Source organism: Atractosteus spatula, chromosome 8 (genome assembly GCF_055471065.1).
Source record: "Atractosteus spatula isolate fAtrSpa1 chromosome 8, fAtrSpa1.hap1, whole genome shotgun sequence".
NCBI classification, from domain to species: Eukaryota; Metazoa; Chordata; class Actinopteri; order Semionotiformes; family Lepisosteidae; genus Atractosteus; species Atractosteus spatula.
The window spans coordinates 9,246,415-9,266,828 of NC_142713.1; the positions used below are offsets into that span (position 1 = coordinate 9,246,415).

Genomic DNA, 20,414 nt, shown 5'->3' on the forward strand with positions numbered 1-20,414 from the left:
TGTCTTTCTAAGGCAACTTCATTTTTAAAAAAAATGAAGATTGAGGCTTACTGGCCACGAATCTCCTAAGACCGTTAAAGTTCCTGCCCAAGATACAACGGCATTCAAGCAGGTGCACCAAAGGATCTCTGATGTACAATCAATTAAATAAATCTCCTTCTAAACCCCCTCCATGTTTTATTAAAAAACAAAATGAATAGAAAACTGAATGTACTGGGATTTGCATGGCAATCGATGTCTACATTAGGGCAAAGCAGTTCTTCAATGGAACTATTTTAAAATTTTAGGACAGAAACGTTTTATAACTGTATTGTCTGTGTTGATGATGATCTGTGAAGTATGCTGATGAGGGTCTGCCTGAAATGTAATCGACATAGTGTAAGGATATTATGAAAATATATGGACCACTGCTGTCTTCAGCTTGCTGTTGCCTTGGGCCAGTCGTACTTATTCCTGGTCCTCAGAGACTCCTGTGCCTTCTGGTATATATTCCAAATGAGCTTAATTGAATCTTAATGTCATGTCATAATTAGCTCAGTTCAGGTTTTTGTTTATAGCTCCTTATTAATTGGAGAGCTTGCCGTTACATCTGGATTTTTTTTTTTCAAGCAACTTGAAAAATCCAGCTTTTGCAGCACTGTAACGATAGGAACTAATTAACTGTTAAGATTCTAATTGAGATTAGAACAAATAGAAGGCACTGGTGTCCCCACAGACCAGGACCTTGTCTCAGACAACCGCTGAGGTTACATCACTATAATATATGACTTGATGGGTTTATTTTGTCATATAACATCTGGATGGTGACGACGATGGCGCTTGTGTATTTCAATTTGCAGTGTGCTCCTGGCAACAGCCGGATATATGCTCCACTTTAGGATACAGTGAGAAACAGACACAGAATTAGTGTTTAGTAGGTAATTTGGCAAAAGCAGTAATAGGGCAAGGCTACATTTTTTCCCATTTCTGTTTTACTGTATATCCAGCCACTAGGAACTGTCAGTTGTTTCAAGGCTCAGATCACCAGGAATGATTCCTGTAGCAGCTCAGGAGAGAATGACACACATAGATGTGCTCCGCTACAGAACCATTTATCTTTTGGCAGGTAGCAAGCTCCACAGCGCCTAACAGGAGTGTTAAGGGGTAGTAGGATTTCCACATTAGTCACTCCAAGCCGTAGTACTCCCGTATGCACCTAGATTTGAAAAGACGCCGACTAATTCCAGGCCTACCTCTGGCAGCGCTCTGACAGCTGTGCACTAGTTTTCTGGGGAATCACAGTCACAATTACCTAATGACATCATTCAGGCTAGAACTGTCGATGTCTGGGCCAACATACATTCCAAGAGAGACCCTTTGCTGGGGCACCCAGAAGATACTTTTGCTTCCAGGAACTGAGTTTGATACTCTCATCTTAGATCCTTTTTAAAACACTTAAACCACTCTCAGATTTGCCAGGTGTCCTTTCTCCACCTGTAAAACACCCTTAGTTGGATTCTGCGAAGGACTTTTCCTACCTGCTAAAAACGTCTGTGATTTGCTCTCTAAAATTTCCAGCGTAAAAATGAGTTCGGAAGTCGAGACACCTTTCCCCTCTTTCCTCTGTCCTGGCGTAAACAACCTGCGTTCTGCTACACGAGAAGCTAGAAATGTTCTGCCACGTATGTTCTGAACTATATCGGGTACATGCTGTACAGTACGGAAACAATTACACAGCCGACAAGAATCCCTGCAGCCACAATTACTGTATGTAGAGGATATTTATGTTATACTTCATCTTACAAGCATTTATTCTTAAAAGGCGTTGACGTGCAATCATTTTTGTTTTACGTGGAATTACATGCATTCTAAGGTTCTGGTTGAAAACAGTCGTTCTTTTGTTTGCATTTGTGCGATCGCTGTTCAAAGGCAAAAATAAATGCAATAGGCGAGTTCTCATGCTAAGCAAAACAGTTGATTAATTTCTTACATTGTCCAACACTCCGAAATCACCCAAAGTCTGTTTCCTTCGTACTGTCAATTTAAACTCGCCAAGTTTGGGAAAACTACAATGTCAAGCGCGCCACAGGAAGAGAAGAACTCCAACTACCATCAAATCACCGAGCGCGACGGAGGGGCTTATTTCTTCCGCGTGACCCTAGCCAACCCCCCCCTCCCCGCAGCTCCGTCACGTGGGGTTTCCGGCGCGTTTTTATTGGCTATCAATGACTCACGCGATGGGCGTCATAGACGACGCTCACGGCCTCCAGGAGTCGAGTTTATTCCAGTCAGTCAGTTGGTTGATAGGAAGGTAATGGTAGTGTTTAGTGGTAGGAGCAGGTGTTTAACTGGGTCTTATCAGCTTCCTGGGAGCAACGCACGTTTAGCTACACACCTGACCTGGCTTTTCGCTTTTAAGGTAATTGAGTGTGGCGCCGTTATTCGTGGGGGATTACAATTACATTCTTATTGCCGATGTTAGACGGTACATTCGCGAGAGGACCGGCCTCTCTTGTTTATGTGTAATTTCAGTGGGTCTTTACAGTGATCTAGGCAGACGAGACGAGTCCAGCATTCCTGTCTGAAACAAGTGCACTTTCCACCTTGAAGCTCGGAGAAGCAGCTCCTCTCCATCCGGAATCACACGCCATAATGAACGCCAGAGCGTTTTAAGTGGTTTTAGTCTAATTAGTTCAGTATCGGCTACTGTCCTCTTTTGACTTCGATGTGCTGACTTAATTTCTGAATGTGTGCGTGGTCTTCTCTTTTCGGGTTTGCCAGCTGGTTAGAAAATAGCTACTTTCTCCTTTGTTCCTGTTCGGGCAGGTGCTAACTGAAATTTGGCGGCTCTGTCTGTTTTTCCACGCCTGGCTTTGTTTTTAATGTCTCCAGACGGGGTGGGTTGTCACTTATTTACAAGCCCCCTAACAAGCGACATTTGCGATCCGTAAGTCAGAAGGCAAACACCGGAAAAAACATTTTCGGATGCGTGTCAGCGTTTTGATATGATCATCTGTCCGTCTTTCTGTTACATTAAGATGAAAAGTAAAATAGCTCGCAGCACTTATGCAATTGACTTTGAAAGGGAGTTTGAGGTGAGGCCGGTTGCAACTGAGCGCAGTGTTTGGGATAAGGGTGTTAATGATGTCTGTCCGGAGACTTTATTTAAAAAAAAAAGCGTTGAAGAGCTGAAGTTCACAATAATTTGGCCACGTCATTAACGTACCAGTTTTTTTTGATCATTTCGAGACAACGCTTGCCAAATCTGAAGGAAACGTGCGAATGGTTTGCGTTTTGAAATATACGCCACTTACCGATTCAGTCGACTACAGTGCTTATAGACTATTTTAATTGAGCGACTGATTTTTAAGATCTCCGTACTTGTTCTGATACTGTTTGAAATCCGTTAGAGCTTTCCTTATTAAAAAAAAAACACATCATAATAAAGTAGAACCTAATGTAGTTCACATTATCGTCATCATATCAATACAGAAATGTTACAGTGCATTACTATGATGCCTGGACTGATATAATGTACTAAAATGTTTTAGGTGAAAATCTTTTTTGACAATTACATTATTCCCTAATTATTGTTTTTGCGAAACAGATTTACCTTTAATGTAAAAAGCATCCTAAAACGGCATTCAGCAAAGTTCTGTATTAAACCACTGTCTTATCTCTGGGGAAAATTAGTTTAAGATTTTGGGAAAGCACCATGTATAAGATTTTCTGTATTCTAACCTAGAGACGTGTTTATGGATTGCCTCCTGTTATGTTATATATTATGCAATACTGTAATCTTCATGCAGTAATATTGCAATCCTACCTGAACTAAGTCTTTTGTTAAAACAAAATCTATTCCACACTGCAGTGCTCAGTGCTTGCTAACTTTTATTCTCCTTGTGCTCTGTGAAAATAAGTCAATCGATGGACTTATTTTTTATTTTAAGTCACAGTAGTATAACTTTTTTTTTTGACAGCAGCAATCCAGAAATACTCCACTTGACATGATCCAGTTTAAATGTTATTCCTCTACAGTAGATACTTCCTCGCTTGTCTTTTAAGGATATGTAGAAAATGCAAGTGGTGAAATGAGCTTAAAAAAATTGCCAAGTAAGGAATAAGAGTGAGAGGTATTCAAAGTAACTGTTCTAATAGGTTGGCATAGTCAAAGTACTGACCACAGTGTTGGATATGATTCAGTGTCATAGGTCTTTTGAAGCCTTTATGAGAACATGATTCAATTAAATATTAAAAATGCGGATACATTTTTAGTTTTTCTTTGCAGCCACATTTTAATTTATAGTTTCATTCTGCATCTCATCACAAAATGTTTTTTTCCCCGTTAGTATTTGAATGAGTTGACAGTATTTAAGTGTGCACGCAATCAAGTAGTTTTTGATTAAAGCATATATTTTTTTTCATGTATATTATTCCATGTAATGCAATTAAAAATTGTCGCTTTCTTTAAGATGTATGTGGGAATGGCTTAAAGGAAAGTCTGAAGATGGAGTGAACAGGGCATGTGAAATTCGGTTTAAGTGTCTGCATTTGATCATATTGCATTATAATTGCACTGAAGTCCAAATTTGAATTCCTGTCTTGAGTTTACATCAGCTAGTCCTACATGTGTGTAAGAAACAATACTGGCTCTGAAAGTGTTCCAAAGGTAAGTGTCCTATCACTAACACTTACTCCTGTTACTCCTGAGCTTGGGAGTGGTTTGAGCTGACACTTTCCCTGCAAACATTTATTTTCCAATTCTTACATGCATTAATAAAAATCAACAAGACCTTCGTGGACAAATTTTTTTTGGAGAAATAGGCATTTATGGATCTAATGAGATGTATTTTTTGTAGAAAATCAGGCTAATTGATTAATGCCACTTCTATGTAGTATTAATTAATCAGGTGTCTTGTGTTATATTTTCAGTGCCAACTCACCTTTATGTAACCACAGATGTGTATAATTGAAGCAATTAAGCCTTTTTTTATATACCAGTTTTGTTAAGCAACCTGGTAAAAACAATTCTTTAAAAAAAGGAAAGCTCTGTGGCCTTAGACAGCGTGTGGGTTAATGCAGTTTTTGTTGCACATCATGGCTGTAATATGCAATCACCAGATATCAGGTTGCAACATTTCATCACTGCCTGAGCTGTGCTATCTTGGGTAGCAAGGCTGTGTGGATGTGGCTTTTTCCCCCAGCAGGAGGAAAGAGAAGGTCTTTTATGGAATTGGAAGAGGCCTCGGAGGTCTGTGTAGTGAAGCTGGTGCACTGAAAGAGCAGGGGACCTGCATTCTCTGAGGTGGGAATTGGCTACTGAATGGCTCAGCTTTCAGAGGTGTTCACACTGAGTGCAGGTTGAACTCTGTGACCCGGAGGTTTCATGTGTGTCAACGACTGGGGCTCTTCAAGAGATGGGCACACGACTGGCTCAGCTTTGCCAGGTGGAGGGTTGGTTGGGCTTTGTTGTCTTTAGGGGAAATAGCCACTTGCCCATTAATGCCCATTAAAGATGTCGCTACTCTGGTTGGCGCTAGCTGTCCCATAAGGCACTGCAAATCTTGTCCTGTCGAATAATAAACGACTCTGAGGGGTTGGCAAGTTGGAGGAACTTGTCTGTGAAAAAAGCACTTTCCTCATTCCCCCTGTGTAGTATAGGAGTCGTTCCTGTGTCCAATACATAAAGCAGTAATAGGTGTGTAAAATGAAACTAAACAGGGATATAGATGAAATCTTACTAGTTTGGGAGCGTGTCGGTGAGAGCAGAAGGGATTTCTGGTTTCCTCAGTGCCGTGCACGGGTTATTTTCGGTGTGGACATTAATATGATGTATTCTGGACAATCTTGCCTTTTTTGCCTTTAAATCTGTGATGTGACTATAAATTTCATCATTATTCATGTGAAGGTTCAGACCATGTCTCCAGGTATTTATGCACTGTACATCTGGACTACCACAGAAGGAAGTCTAATTGAACTTGAACCGAATGTGCTTGAGACTTGGGTTTTCATGACTTTTTTTTCTTGTCAGTTAGTAATGCACTGCCCAGAAGACAGGAAATCAAAAGCTGGTATGCTGATCGACTGTCTGTGTTTGTGCATACCACAACCACGGTCCTGTAGAACAATGCAGTATACTTTTGTATTTCTGTGGGTGGTGGATTTCGATCATGGCAACGGATTCATTTGAGCAGTTTTCACAAATGTGGTTTTCGAAGTGAGAATTCTGATACATCGTCCAGTAAGTATCCTTTGTGAATGTTCCTTAGGGTGAAGCCCCTGTTCTCTTTTTTTTTTTCTTTTCCGAGATCTTGCATCAACAAAATATTGAAGCTCACGTTAAGCTGCCCTGCATTTTTTTTTTCCCATTTAAAGAGAAAATTGGGGTGTTCATGGGGAGTGCTGTAAGGCTCTGAAGGGATACGAGAACAAACGCTTTCAGTGTCAGGGAGCAAGATGTTGGTCTTAGTACTGGTGGTTGGATTCTTTTCAGGACATATGACAGAGGAACAATGGCACCAGTGTGAAGATCGTAGTAGAAGGCCAACATCACAAATCTCTTATATTGTCACATGATTGTGGCACCAAGAAAGCCTAAATAACACGTTTTGTTTGTGTTTGCTCTGCACCCAGTTATGCCAGTGATTGTAAAAAGAACACAATGTTTTATTTATTAGGGAGAAGTCTGGGGGGAGTTATAGATGACAGTTTAGCACAAATTGAGCTAAATTCAACCTGGCTGTTGTTCAAGAGTAAATGAAGGGACAAGTTATGGAATAGGGTTGAAAAAGAGGCTCTCAAAAGATGTGCCTACAAATATGAGCCATGCTTATTTTTTTTAGGTTGGTTGAAGGCTGTACTGGTTAAAATGTTGAGTTTTAATATTTTCAGATTTGGCTTATATTTCAGTAGGGCATGCAGATATAGTTTGCAATGCTGGTATTTTTTCCAAATATATTTTATTTTTTTTAAAAAAAGGAAACTTAGCCTCCTCTGCTAAACAGTAACTGCTAAACAGTAACCGAAATGTTCGGTTTCACGGTTTGCAATCCCTTATGCAAAGACCTCAGAAGCTTGCATCACTGTCAGTGCAGCCGGCCACCCCTCCCCCAAAACCAAGAGTGAGGGCCGGGAAGCAGCTCCTCCTGTCGTGCGCAGCAACTGCAGGCCCTGCTGCTCTCTCCTAGGAAGGCTCTGTGGAGGGGACAATCTTGGCTCCGACACCGAGCTTGCTGGGAGTCTTACTGTGAGATGCCTCCGGAAGTCTGGGAAATGGACCTTGTCTGTGGCTAAGGATCTGCGCCTGTGGCTGGAAGGTTGCCGGTTCAAATCCCGCAGCCGGCAGAGAAATCCTACTCCGTTGGGCCCCTGAGCAAGGCCCTTAACCCCAAGTGCTCCAGGGGCGCCGTATAAATGGCTGACCGTGCGCTCTGACCCCAAGCTTCACTCTCCCTGTCTGTGTGTCTCATGGAGAGCAAGCTGGGGTATGCGAAAAGACAAATTCCTAGTGCTAGAAATTGTATAGGGCTAATAAAGTGATCTTATCTTATGTTGAATCGGTCTGGGCCGCTCTAGGGTACCGTCCAGTCTTTGATGCTGCTCTGTCGTCTGCTGACAGAAGCGGATGGAAATTCTGCTGGTGGGGCCGCACCAGAACCGTGATGGCATTGGTGAATTGGAGAAGGGGGGGGGGGGATCGCCATTCTGGACAAACTGGTAGATAGAAGCTGCTGATGTAACTTCAATCAGTTAGTCAGATTTATTCTTATATAGTGCCTTTCAGACAGAGCATTCTCAAGGCACTTTTTACATAAAAAGAAAAATGTAGAGAAGCAGAAAAAGAAATGTACAAGAAAACATACAAATTATTAGATTAAAATAAATATTTGTTAGGTATATAAAGCCAAAGGTAAGTCTTTAACTTGTGGAAAGTTGGTCTGCTGATTGGCTCTGAAGGAGATCCTGTTAATGCAGTTGTCTGTAAAGTTCTTCTCTGGGGCTTCTCAATTGAATGCTTGCCTGAGTGCAGGCCGAGCTCTGTGCTCGCAGGTTCCAGCCTGGGTCAGGTCACTAGCTCACTGTGACTGGGCTTCCCCAAGTGGCCATGAAGAACTGATTGAACACTCTTAAGGGAAGGGTTGGTTTAGTCGGCCAATCTTTTCATTTGAATTCCTTGAACTAAGGAGTTGTTAGATTGTAAGAACATTTAAATGACTTCAGAAAACCTGTTTCAAGTCTGCTGATGTTTGCAGGTTCCAAAATAAACACTACAAAGACATTATTCATTGTTATAAAACAAAGGGTGCTCTTGCAACATATACAGTAATACAAAGAAAAGTGTGTTGTCTTGCTGTTATTTGTATTTGTATTAACTTTAATATCATTACGTGTTTGCTCTCAGTATTTTTGATCTAATTTCTCCGAGATTTTTATCTTTATCTGTTCACTTCTGAAGCCAGCACAGACTTAACTAAGACCATGAAATTCATAACCCTACTGCAGTTGCCTCAGTTAACTCCTGAATGCGCTGTACTTTTGGATGGTGCTTTAAGTTTTTTTTACCTCATTTAAAGGCAACTGCTTAATCTACAGTGCAGATGTTGGAATCTCCTTCTTTGGGTACAATCCCATCTATATTGTTACTAGTTGTAAATTTATTTGTTTGTTTATGTATGTTACTAGTTCAGTAAATTTGTCAAAGCAAACTGGCTAAAAGATTGATAATAAGCTCCCAAGTTTGCTACTTCTTGGGGAAAATACCCAATAGAAAGCTCTAGGTGCAGGACATTTTGCTTTCAGTAACATACAGAACCTCTTCCATTATTGTTTATCAAATAAGAACTAAACGCTTGATGTAGGATGTTGAAATTCACTTTTTATTTTTTGCCAGATAAAACTATAATGACTATTTTTTTTAATTTTTCGATTCAGTCAATAAACGAGTGAAATTTAATAAATGTTGACCTTTTAACCTACTTTTCCACCACGTGACAGGTCCTTGAACAACCCACTTTAAACATGTTCAGCATGAAGTTAAATTAAACTATAATTATTAATATTCGAAATGATTAACGGGTAGTATGCACTTATCATTGCCGATAACATTGATCATAATTGCTGTTACCTTCAGCGGTTTAGGAAAAATGTTTTGGGTTTTTTTTTAAATAACTGCAATGCACAAACTGAAATAAAAATGTGCTACAGCGACTTTTAAAATCTAAATTATAAATGCAAAACGAGGTAACAGATGGCTGAACTGTATTGAAAGTTCTTGCTGGAGTCTGAGCTCCTCCTCTCTGCATCACTGTAGCTTGGCTCTGAGGAAGGCATTGTGGGTCAGTATGTAAAAAGTACAAAGCAGAAATGACACGTTTTCTTTTACAAATATACTCCTGCAGACCGATAGCAGCTTGTCAAAATGTGTCTGTCCAGAGTGATTAAAGACTAGGGCTCAGAAATGTATCGGACTAAGAGAATGGACAGTTTTCTCTGGCGATTCATGAAGGTCCAGAGATTAGCGGTCAAGTTTATCAGTTAACATGTCAACATTTACTGTGAGACGATTCTGGCATCTTTGTTGCTCAATGGGTAGAAGGCGTTTGCCTCTTTTCCTTTCCATGGAAAGGCTGTGCGTCTTCACTACTTTTCCTCACTTGTCACTAGAGCTGGGCGATAATTCGATAACGATAATTATCGCGTTATAATTTTAATAAAAGTGCGATAAATGTTCGATATATATGTTTATGCTTTGCGCATGATATGCGCATGCGCACAAAATACTGCGTGAGTGCGCGTGCGTGTTGCAGACCGGGCAGCTAACAGATTTGTTTAATGTTTCTGCTGTTTGGCAAGTGTTTGTTGTGTTCTTAAAATAAAAAGTTGTTTAATTTACCAATTCACTGTCTGGTTTCTTCACCTTTCACTCAGGAGAAAAAACCTGCCTTTAAACTTGAAAGAAATAATGATTTGACATTTATCGTGATAATTATCGAAATCGACTGATATGAAAACTTTTATCGTGATAGTGTTTTTGGCCATACCGCCCAGCCCTACTTGTCACCATCTCTGTCGATAAAACGCCCTTCAGCATTTTTAGTCTTTTCAAAAAATGCAGGACAAGCGACAACTTTTCGGCGCCTCTCTTTAACCCCGGTTTAAAGCAAAGGTGGGAGCTGTGAGCGACTGCAGAGGTGGAAAAAGAAATGGCCAAGGCCACCGCAGGACTTGATGGAACAAAGGAATGCGTTGTTGTCCTGTCAGCCGAAGAGACGAAGGACTGTTGGAAATAATGCCAACTAAACGTATTAGAAATACATTTGTTCTAGGAGGGAAGGGAATGGTTTTACCAGTGTGAAGACTGGGCCAGTGGCCGGACAGTCCTGCGATTGTCCCCATTTCTGACAATCTGAACCTCATTTCAAAGCACTGGCGCAACCTGTTTAGACAAAATATCAGGATCGCTGCTATCGACGCAGTCTTTCATTCTATGTTGATGACCAGTTTGGTTTTCTTACATCTTTGATTATTTGATGCATTGGATTATTTGTTATCTTTGGCATAAACTGGATCTGACATAAATTAGTAAACATAAGTTGGGTAAGGTCAGAAATCAAGCCTTCAATCCCTGTTTTGACAACTTATATTTCTCGGAAGATATTTGAGAATCTTTAAGAGAACGTAGGCACGGATAAGTAAATCAGGTTTGACTGCAGTTCCTTTATAGGACACGCTAGATGGTAAAATTTCCATTATAAAAGTGAGTACATGTCCTCACATTAATTTCAGCCTGAATTATCCCCATGCCAAAAAAAATAGCAGAACTTTTAATTAGTTTAGTTTGGAGTCTGGCTGTACTTAATTTAAATATTGCTTTTGGGCTTTTCTTTTGAGCATGGCTATATCACCATCATGGTACCCAGTAGCAGATTTAATTAAGTCACTCCAGGATCTTTTATATCTACTCACTAGGATGGGACTGTTTCACTTCAAATGGACCTGTTATTACAAACAACCAGGATATCTGGAAGAAAGTCAACTGTTTTCTTGACAGGCTCCTGAAATTTCATACAGTTAACCCTCAGTTTAACAGATTAACAGGAGGGAAGGGGTGTCCTTTATTGCCGAATATCCAGTAATTGCCAATGATGTTTTTCAGAAACAAAACACTATTTTGTATGAGAAAAAAATATTATACAGTATATATGCTTTTTGTATCTTTTGGCTTATTTTTTTAACAATTGCGATCAACACAGTGAAAATTGTTCCTCTGCTTTTTATTATAATAATAATAATTGCTTACACTTATATTGTGTTTTTCTGGACACTCCACTCAAAGCGCTTTACAGGTAATGGGGACTCCCCTCCACCACCACCAATGTGCAGCCCCACCTGGATGTTCATTATAAACTATTTAATGAATTTTAAATGTACTGTGTAAAATTCACTAAAGCATGCAAACCACACACACCACCCATGGTAAAAAATTGGCCTATACCTGTAGGGCACCATTTATATTCCTGAATTTTAAACTGATGTCTTATTATTTGTGCCTTTCATTGTTATTGCAGGGAAAGTCTGACATTTCTGATTTTAAAGCCAATTCCTTTTAAGCGGATAATGTCCATTAAACAGACGGTTTACTAAAGTTTGGTCTTACTGATGGGTTCACAGCAATTTCCTTTCCTATCAGTGGGCTGTTAGCGCGTCTGGTGATCTCTTTGGCAACCACTGGAGCAGAATTCAGGATCTGAGGAAGACTTATTCACTCCCTGTTTTTTCCCATTTTTTGCACCCCTGACTCTGCTGAATCCCTTTATGCTTTATGGGCTGCCATGGGACACCCCTTTTCCCTCTCCTCTCTCTCTCATCCTAGCGTTAATCCCGCATCAGCAGGGTCCGCTTGTCGGCACGCCCGTCTCCATTTGGTGGTTTGAACCAAATCTTTGAGCTGACGTTGCCATTAAAAGCGACCGAGAATACTCCAACCGGCGCGTCGCTCCGGTTTAATGACCACAGAGAGTCGGGACCTCGGTTTTACGTCTCATCCGAAAGACGGCGCTTGTTTACAGTATAATGTCCCCGTCACTATACTGGGGCATTAGGACCCACATGGACCGCAGGGTGAGCGCCCCCTGTTGACCTCACTAACACCTCTTCCAGCAGCAGCCTTAGTTTTTCCCAGGAGGTCTCCCATCCAGGTACAGACCAGGCTCACACCTGCTGAGCTTCAGTGGGTTGCCAGTTGTAAGTTGCAGGGTGACATGGCTGCTGGCATGTACTTTTCCCTCTCCTCTGGTGACTGATAATTGTTTCAGTAGTTAGTACAAGGGGTGGGTGGGGGTCGTCACATCTCTGTGACTTTTGTGTTTTCTAAAGGAGGGCCACACCCAGTCACCTGTGTGATAAAGAAGTGGACAATCTTGGGGGAAAAAAAGTCCTAATTGGAGTGCGGTCTGGGATGCTGCAATTTCTTAAACCTAAAAACCCAGCACACCAGCTAATCCTTTTAAAGCTTGCAGTTAGTATACACGCAATACCGAATCAGTTGGCCCAAATGAAAAGCCTGCCTGCGTGTCCCGGCGTGTTCTGAGATATAGCTCTTTTGGGTGTGTTGTGTGGTTGTGTGGCTTTGATCATTTGATGATATCGGTCTTCAGGAAGGCACCTTGTGTTCTCAAGTGTGACTGCAGTTCCAACTTATTTTATGAGACTGGGCGGAGACTGAGAAGCTCATTTTCAGATAAAAAAAATGTCCTGGCTGTATATTGATAGAGCAAATATTGTTAGGTGCTTTCTTAATAAAGTTCAAGAAAGGGCATGCTAATAGTTTATTAGGAGGTTTTAAAAAGTAGTTCTGTTATGTTTTGTCATAAAATCGTTGCGGTTTTTTAATCCAATCCTTATTGCTTATTTTTAACTAGCAGTGTGGTGTGAATGATTTTATGGCAGTAGGGGCTGTCTCTGCTTTGTACAGGGTGTTTGTTTTTTTTGTTGCTATTTCAGTGATGTTGAAGGGTAATTTTGGGGTAATCTTTGTGATTAGGGGGTCTTGACTACCCTTCTCATTTTATTTTTAAAATTTATAGAGGGTTTAGTACACAGTGGTTGGTATCTTAAGGATTAAATTAGATGGTTATTTCTATTTCTGAGTTATTTTTATGGCTTTGCCACAGGCCACATAAGTTTACTATTACAGAGCTGCGAGAGCCAGCGAACAAGTTAAGTTTTTTCAAAATAAAATGTATGTATGGGTGCATTAATTTCCACTAGAGCTGTACTGACAAATTGTTTTAATTCTTATTCCGTCAGGTAGGTTGGTGTTTCACCTTTGCTGTTTCACCTTCCTTGTACAAACCTCTTGAGAATCCAGAGGAAACTGGTGTAGGATGGCTGTTTACTCCACATGGAGAATACAAACCTGTGTTACTATGTAAATATGATGTATGATTACTATGTATGATGTGTGTTTTTTTCAGAGAATCCTCTTTGGATTTTGAATAGCAGCTACAAAACAGTACAATTTGTAGCTGTAACAAAACAAGCTGTGCTGGGTGTGTCTACTTCTGTGTATGCTTGTGAAGTCATTCCTCGTACTTTCAGCTAGAAAGTAGTGATCAGAACTGGAAAGGTTTGTGCAGGGGATCTGAGATGCACCTTTTGACAGTTACAATGTGTGGTTGCTGCTTTTCTAAGAAAACGCAGGCCAAAGGTATTGCCCCAAATTAGATTCTGGAATGAGCCTGTGATGGACCAGGTACAATTTCTGGCACAGTGCAGCTATCAGGGCCAAAAGATGGGGAAAACACTGGGGAGTAGGAATTAGATGTGACACTGGAGAAGTGAACTGCATTGTATCTGTGCAAAATCTCTTGCACTTCTACAACCTTTTCTGCTTTATATAGTCAATGAAAATTAAAGGCGACAGACATCTAAGAGAATTTATACTGGTCTGTTTTGGAATCTCTTTGGCAAAAATGGAGGATTTGCTTCCTGATGGTGTAATATACAGTGCGTATTATAGTGAACATTCTTCTGTGATCCAGAAGTCTTGTATTGCTACAGTACATGATGGCTGTCTGCCTTCGTCAGCATCTGATACTACGTGTTTCATCTAAACTTTTATTCCTGTTCTGCTTACTTCCTTCAGCTTTTTTATGTTGATAAGGCTATAGCTGGGTACAACTGTTTTTTTTTTATTCTTGCTTTATCTTAATCCAGCAGCTATATCACTCTGCAACTCTCAACTGGCAACCCACTGAAGCTCAGCAGGTGTGAGCCTGGGCAGTTCCTGGATGGGAGACCTCCTGGGAAAAGGTTGCTGCTGGAAGAGGTGTTAGTGGGGCCAGCAGGGTCTCACCCTGCGGTCCATGTGGGTCCTAATGCCCCAGTATAGTGACGGGGACACTATACTGTAAACAGGCGCTGTCCTTCGGATGAGACGTAATACCGAGGTCCTGACTCTCTGTGGTCATTAAAAAAAATCCCAGGGCGTTTCTCGAAAAGAGTAGGGGTGTAACCCCGGCGTCCTGGCCAAATTTCTCCTTGGCCCTTACCAATCATGGCTCCCTAATAATCCCCATCTATGAATTGGCTTCATCACTCTGTTCTCCTCCTCACTGATAGCTGATGTGTGGTGAGCGTTCTGGCGCACTATGGCTGCCGTCGCATCATCCAGGTGGGGCTGCACATTGGTGGTGGTGGAGGAGAGTCCCCATTACCTGTAAAGCGCTTTGAGTGGAGTGTCCGGAAAAGAGCTATATAAGTGTAAGCAATTATTATTATTATTATTATTAATTCACATTCTTTTGCATGGAAAAAATGTGAACCGGTGTAATTGACATTTTCACGATGAAAATGGCATTAAAAGAATAAGGGAGAACTGCTTACACGTGTTGTGGACTTTTATCTCCATTCTGTAAATTCTGTAAATAAATTCCCTACATTTATTAGACCTCATCCTTTCCCTTCTAGTTTCACTGTGACAGCCTCCAGTCTGGTCAAGAGGAATGCAAGGAATGCAAATCCAGATCTGGACGGACAGCTGTGGGTTTTTGAATAAACTGTATTCAGGGCAGAAGCAATACGTGTATCAGCTAAAGAAAACTAAAGTGGGCCCAGCTGTGTGGGCGCTTTTGTAAAGATTCCCGGTAGATTCAGGTGCCATCTGGAATTACTGGGCCTGCCAGTGCAGCTGGCTCAGTGTAATTGCCCACCAGTCAGATGTCACCCTCTGTGGGGTTTTGTGCCACACCCGTTCTCTCTTGAAACGGCTCCCTTAAAAGCCTCCTCCAAACTAATCACCAGTTTGCTGGCACTTCTTAATCAGGACAGACCTTCCCCCCCCCCCCCCCCCCTGTAAAATGATCCTAGTTACTATGTAGCTGTGTGAAATGGTTTGTCTTGCCGAGTTCAGCAGGAGTTAAAATTGAGTTTGATTGCCCCGTGAATTAGCTGTCCACTCCTTCCAGTCATGCAGTGAGGTGAAAATGACCATTTTTGATAAAAATCAGCTCCGAGTTGTTCTCGGATCTGCAATTACAGTGAATGCCTGAATGCAGTCGTCTTCGATGTGTGAAGAATTTTTTTTCGGGAATTTTCCAGGAAAATCGTTTTTCTTTTTTTTTCCCCCAGATGTCTTTAGAGCGCCTGTACCATAAAAATCTGAAATTTTTACTTGGTGGGGGCCGTTTTGCTCCCATTATACCCTCTGAATAAAAATCATTCAGCAGCAGCCCTTTGAGAGAGCCATTCCCGAGAAACGGAAGGATAAAGTGAATGTTGTTGTTTTTTTATCTTTTTCACCTTTTCTTCCGAGAAGTTTGAGTCTTCAAAGTGAGCACTGATGACATAATTCCCTTTTCAGAGAAATAGCCTCTGAGAGAACAAAAATTGATGTCTTCCCAGACGTTATAGCATGGTGTTGACTATTTTTGCTCATAATCCCTTAAATTAGGACCCATGAAATCATGGTTCTGTTCAGGGCAGATTCAGTGTAGCCTATTTTTTTTTTTTGGTAGACATTGTATATCATTGAGCCTCAAATCTTTCAGCTGTCTAGTAGTCTGCATATTTTTTTCAGAAAGCGACTGTATCTTCAATAAACAATGTTGCGTACTTTACTCTTTTGCTTCTGGTGTCCAGGGCAGAAGTTCAGCTGTGCCTCCAGCTACCACACTTGCTGGAATCCAAGACCAGGATGAAAAGCAGTGCCGCAGGATTTGGAAGCAGAGGGCCGAAATAAAAGGGCTGCAGACATGTTGTAACCTCCGGACATACTGCGAATCTCTCTCAGGTTTCCGATCGAGGTGCAGAGCCAGGGGTTAGAGGTTTGGCTGTTGTCTGGATCAATATCGAAGCAGTGCAGTTCTGGGGGTGGAATGCGAAGGCAGCGCAAAACAGTGTAACAGGATGCCTTTTACAAGAACACCGATTTGAATTAGAAATTGATGATTGATTAGTAAATCAACCAGGCTTGAATACAGTGGAAAATGGTTTTTAAAACGCATGAGTGCATATCACGATCATTTGTCGTAATTGCAGTTCATTTTTAAGACCTACAGTATGGAATGAACATTGAAAAAGAGACTGCAATTGATCAAAATGTCTTCTGTTTTGCCATATTTGCAATGTGCAGTTTGTAATCGCACTAACCACTTTATATGAGCTCTGCTTTGCCTAAATCATGGTATTTTCTTATTTTTTTTCTTTACATGCAAACAGCAAAATGTTTATCATTTGTGTGGAATTACCATTTACATTGTCAGTTTTGTGGTGCTTTTCATGAAAATGCGATGCTGAAGTGTCATTGACTAGGTGTTAGAATGGCATTGGGGGAAAAAAGCAATCTTGTGGAAAGTTATAGTGCTGGTAGCTCTTGGGGGGGAGCCTCATTTGTGGAGTTTGTGGACACTGCTAGAGGCCTTTTAAATTTGGAGCTCAGCCCAAGTCTGGATCAAAATGAAATATTGCTTATAGGGATTTAACTCTTTCAGGTTTGTGATCTGTTGGTTGTGCAGAAGCTTTTCAGCACCATGTAATTTTTGTTTTAACCTCGGTCTTAGACTTTCCATTTGAACATTTGGAGGTCGGTCATAATGTACCGTACTCTACCTGGGCTCAGATAAATTAAGCAAAAAAAGAAGGTAAAATGCAAAGTAAGTTTGCATTTTTCTTTGCTGTACAGCATACTTTGAGGAAGTTTGAATAGAAAGTTAAATTTTGAGTTAGGGTGCTTGTCGTCAGGTCTAACGTCTCATGCTGTAAACTCTAGATTTACATAAATCAATTATAGAGACCCCTGTTACCTCAGATGGTAGTGTTTTTTTTTCTGACCCAGTAGCACAAACATCTAATACTTTGAGCCTACAGCACTAAATAGTTAGTGTAGCTCATTCTGTAGTTCTGTAGAGACCAGTACTCCTAGACTGCAGATGCTTTCTTTAAAAATGATATAATCTGAAGAAGAATGAGTGGCTTTTTGCCGCCACCTATTAGGGTTAAGATTTGGTCAGTTTATAGATGAAGATCGTCTTGATGATGCGTGATTTGGACGGAGAAAAGCCAGTCTTCTAAGAAGATTGAATGTTTACCTATTTTATTTGTCCAGTAACGTAGAACTTAGAGTACCGGTCAATTTTTTTTTGCTGGATGACTTCTTTTCCAGAGCTGTGCTGCAGTTCTTAACAATACAGTACTGTTTTGCAGTTAGCTTTAATAGACATTTTTACGCTATGTGCCTTGCAACAGAACAGCAGATGTGGCCGGTGATTTATTTATAATAGCTGGAGGCTTTTAAATTGCCTCCTGAAATGTTCATTATTGCCCTGACTAGTCAGAAACAAAAGGGGGGGAAGTTAGTAATGCTGTTTGCACAGAGAAAAGCAGGTTTGCTTTGGAAGTTGGGTCCCCAATAAAATAGCCTCATGAGCAGTGCAGTAACTGTTCACTCTGGAATGCTCTATGGTTGTGAGCAACACCTGTCTAGGGTGCCTTCCTATAGGCTTCCTTCCTGCAGCCACTTAATAATAATAATAATTATAATAATAATAATAATTGCTTACACTTATATAGCGTTTTTCTGGATACTCAACTCAAAGCGCTTTACAGGTAATGGGGACTCCCCTCCACCACCACCAATGTGCAGCATCCACCTGGATGATGCGACGGCAGCCATAGTGCGCCAGAACGTTCAGCACACATCAGCTATCAGTGGGGAGGAGAGCAGAGTGATGAAGCCAGTTCAGAGATGGGGATTATTAGGAGGCCATGATTGGTAAGGACCAGTGGGGAAATTTGGCCAGGATGCCGGGGTTACACCCCTACTCTTTTCGAGAAGCGCCCTGGGATTTTTAATGTCCACAGAGAGTCAGGACCCACATAGGCCGCAAAGTGAGCCTCCCCTGCTGGCCCCACTAACACCTCTTCCAGCAGCAACCTTAGTTTTTCCCAGGAGGTCTCCCATCCAGGGACTGACCAGGCTCACACCTGCTGAGCTTCAGTGGGTTGCCAGTTGTGAGTTGCAGAGTGATATGGCTGCTGGCATATTGGCTGCTGCCAATACTTGGCAAGCTCTCTGCGTATAGGAGTGGACCTCCTTCGTCCATAGTGGACTACCTGGGTGACAGATGGAAGTGATTCTGTATCACTACTGCCAATACACAGCAGATCAGATGGAGAAGTGAGAAATATAAGGGCGGAATTCAGGGAGCCTGGATTATATTGTCCCAAAGTGGAATTTTAGCCAGGACTCCTGGGTAAACGTGTCAACTTGTTTGACAATTTCCACAAAATCTCTAATCACCAAGTAGTTCGGACCTCTGTTTAACACCTCATCCAAACATCTGCACTTTCTGTAACGCGCTGTCCACGGTCAGCCTACTTGGGTGTTGGCTTTAGAAACTTTTGTCTGGAGGAAGAGCATCCCAGCTCCAGCTGGTCCACAAACACCAGTTACAGCAGTAGCTTGACCAACCTTGCTTAGCTTTTAAGATGATGATGATAATAAAGTTTATTGTATATAGTGGCTTTTAAAGTAGCTTCTCAAAGCGCTTTACAGTGAAAAGGGGGAAAAGTGTACAAGGAGAGAAGATAAGTTTAGCACAATTAAAAAATAGGGCTTAGAATGCAGTAGAAGACTGTAGAAACTACATAGAAATGCTGAAATTTCTGACCCAAAAACATGGAGGGCAGATTAAAGTGTCTTGAAGACCTACCCATGAATCGATATGGAATAATCAGTTGACCGCTCACAAGCATCATTCAACAACATGAGTGTGTGTTAATGCTGTGAAGAGGTGTCTGCCTCAGAATTGCTGCCATGTGATAGCAGCACAAAGTATGAACTGGGCCCCTTACTATATGTAAAGCTCTTTTGGAGATCTTTTTTTCCCTGATGGAGAACAGGCCCAGCCTGGCTTTAAAAGATTACATCACAAGATTATCTTTGATATATTTAACCACATTTCTTTAAAAATATTGATCTGTTGGATGTATTTAAACTTGAAAAGTTTACTGTACTGTATATGCAAACAGTGTAGCCTATACCTAAGAGTTCCTTCATTTCCTTGTAAATGTAGATAATAATAGTAATTGCTTACACTTATATAGCACTTTTCTGGACACTCCATTTAAAGCGCTTTACAGGTAATGGGGACTCCCCTCCACCACCACCAATGTGCAGCCCCACCTGGATGATGCGACAGCAGCCATAGTGCGCCAGAATGCTCACCACACATCAGCTATCAGTGGGGAGGAGAGCAGAGTGATGAAGCCAATTCATAGATGGGGATTATTAGGAGGCCATGACTGGTAAGGGCCAATGGGAAATTTGGCCAGGATGCCAGGGTTACACCCCTACTCTTTTCGAGAAACGCTCTGGGATTTTTAATGACCACAGAGAGTCTGGACCTCGGTTTTGATGCGATGATGAAATGCTGTCTGTAAGGGTATAGATATGATGCATCACACATAATTACATATTTGTGCATTACAGATATCCCTTAGATGCTTTATATGCAGTTTGAAAAGGGAAATTGTCTCATGCAAAAGTGTGGTTGCCTAGTCTACTGTGCAATAAATAGTTGATTTTTTTGCTCCTCATGAAAGCCTATTTTTCTGGGGAGATTATTTTCAAAGGTCTTCTGGAATGGAGAAAGATGCTTCATATCTGTTATATGACCTAAAGGAGATCCTGTCACGAAGAGCCCCCGGAATATCGATACTGTAGATCGTTGGAGCAGTGGTGATTCAGTGCGTGATCGACAGGTTTTGTGTCCATTGTCTTGTGCTGTAGCTCATTCCTTTATGGACATGAATAGCTTCAGCATTTACTGTCTTGGAATGGAGTGAGAATCCTTTTTCCCCCCTGTGCCACGCTGGCTGACAGCAGTCCTTCAAGTGGTGTTCAGTCCTGGTGAGGTGCAGCTCTTTGGAAAGTC

At 41.3% G+C, this 20,414-nt stretch overlaps 1 protein-coding gene across 1 annotated transcript in view; it reads left to right on the forward strand.

Moving 5' to 3' along the window:
- The first annotated feature begins 2,248 nt into the window (after positions 1-2,248).
- LOC148829167 (adiponectin receptor protein 2-like) overlaps positions 2,249-20,414 on the forward strand; it is a 61,015-nt gene continuing 42,849 nt past the window's right edge. The window contains exon 1 of the mRNA XM_088923112.1: positions 2,249-2,398. The gene's annotated coding sequence lies outside the window, so the exon portion shown is untranslated. The remainder of the gene's footprint in view (positions 2,399-20,414) is intronic.